A 2,421-nucleotide genomic window follows, 5' to 3' on the forward strand; every position below is an offset into this window, starting at 1 on the left:
ATTTATGTTACTGCCAAAAAAAGTGAAATGTTTTTTCATTAACTTTTAACAAGTGTTTGTATCTTTTCTTAGAAAAGTTCATGCAATTTTTTAAAACCTAGCTTGCGAAATTCCCCTCTGCACTTGCAGCTTTAATAAGATAAGAAGTAGTAGATGGGAGTAAGGGCTCGGCTGGTGAGTAGTAGGAGTAAGGGCCCGGCTAGTGAGAACTCAAATTTCATAAAGGAAATACATTATTTATAAAATTGAGGTATCTACTAATACAAACAAGGTAGAGGGATGACAGCTTGGCCAGAACCAGCCAATGTCAGAGAACTCCGAAGGTTGCAGGGGTTATTATAGGAGGTTTTACCGGTACCTGTACCTGGCTCAATGAAAGCTGTAAAAAAGTAGTCTCTTGTTCTTTATTAATTGAAAGCAATAGAGGGTTAGCCATTTCTTGGGACTCCAAACGAGCTCTCTTCACTTTTATTTTTATTTATTTGATGGAATCGTTCGGGCAGAAACGGGGAAGAATCTCTTCTGCCGTAGAGGCCTCGTCGAGTGCTTGGGTATCACGAGCGGCGAGGCAGGTACAGCTGAAGGAAAAGCAAGGCAACAGGGTGCTAGGTTTAAGCATGTTTGCATATATTTTTATAAAACTTAATGTAATTTATACTATTAAAAATGCATCAGATATTTATTAAAAATACATTATATTTTTATGGAAATACACGGACATTCCTATAAAAGTAACACTACTTTAAATTACATGAGTATTTCTAAAAATGCCTGCACAATTTTTATAATCATAGAAACTTTTTTAAAATTAAATAAACAATTTTTGGACTACATAAATGTTTTTTTAATATATGAACATAAAAGTGATTTTTTAGTTGGCATGAATATTTTTTTTGTGGATTCTTTTATATCGTACATGCTTTTGTGCATGTGTGCGGTTGCAAACAAATTCCTATGCATCTCTGAAATATAATCTGAAATAGGCAAAGAGAATAGAGAAAAGCATATCTACCATGCACGGGATATCCCGTGCATGTGCTGGCCGTTGATTTTGTTGAAGATTCACCTTCATGCATGCATACTTTATTATTATTGCTCAATCCATCTGCCGTATCCCATCAATGTGGTCATACCAACCAGCCACTCACAATAAAACAAGTCGTTGATGGTTGCATAATGTTTCATTAGGTTTCATAATCTTTTTTTTGGTTATAGTTTAATAATGTTTGAAGACTCAAATTTCAAATCTTGTCAAAATATATTCAAGAATGTTTTTGTTTCAAAGGCCACATCGCCAGAAACATTAATGAACTTTTCACATGGAATTAAAAAAAAATCGATGAAACAAGTTTGAAGCTTGGTGATTTAGTTGTCAAGAAAATTTAATTTCAAAAACATATTCAATATTGGTCTTGTTTTAAAGATCTTGCCAGGAAAAAACACATTTGTGTAAACAGAAAGTAAAACAGATTTTTATTTCAAAATGTATTAGGCATCTAGTATTTGTTTGAATGAAACTTAATGACTAGAGAATAACATATGTTAGGGGATAGAGAGAACACTATAAATGATATCAGTGGGCCCATAGAAAAAAATAAAAAAATGTGCATGCATGCACGGTAGGTCCCATGCATGGTAGAAATTCCACTCTTAAAGAGAATACTACTACCGAAGCAAATTCAGAGGTTCAAGGCGGTTGAAGACATTCACGCATGCATCTGTGCTGAGTGTCCCGGCGCCGACGTCCTTGTGTTTGACCTCAACCTCAGATCCCTACCCTCAGTTCGCGCTCTGTCACCCGTCGAAACGACGATCAGAGGAGAAGGAGGGGGACGGGCTTCTATGTACGGGAGCTCGACCGGCGTGCGGTGACAAGAGGGAGGCAGGGGTAAGCGTGGTGGCCGTTAGGAGGCAGGGTTGGCGGCTAGAGGCGGGGGAGAAGCGTGGCGGCCGTCGAGAGGCGCGGTCGAGGACAGCTAGCGGCGGGGGAGAAGCGTGTCAGTGGCGGCTGGAGGCGGGGTCGGCGGCGGGCAGGGAAACCTAGCTAGGATTTCTATGCAGGAGAAGGAACGAGAGGGATGCGGGGCGTGCTCCAGGCTTTTTTTTTGGGCCATGAGGACGCGGTGGCATTTCAGACGTTATTCTGTTAAATTGTGAGGGCAAGAAGATATACAGTTTGCTGGTTAAGTGATAAGCCGAGGAAAGCTGCCCTTAACCAGTTTTTTTTTCATTGTGAAGAAGAGGGTTGTGAAAATAAGTTAAGCTCAATCTTTAAAATGAGTTCTTTTGGGATTTTGGCTTATTTTCACAATAAGCCGCTATAAGCTCCAAAAGAACTTGCCCTTAGTGTGTTACGATGTATGCGCTCAGTCTTTTATATATAATCATTTGCAACGCAAGGCACGCACGCTGTTCTCAAAA

This window comes from Triticum dicoccoides, chromosome 7A (genome assembly GCF_002162155.2).
Source record: "Triticum dicoccoides isolate Atlit2015 ecotype Zavitan chromosome 7A, WEW_v2.0, whole genome shotgun sequence".
NCBI classification, from domain to species: Eukaryota; Viridiplantae; Streptophyta; class Magnoliopsida; order Poales; family Poaceae; genus Triticum; species Triticum dicoccoides.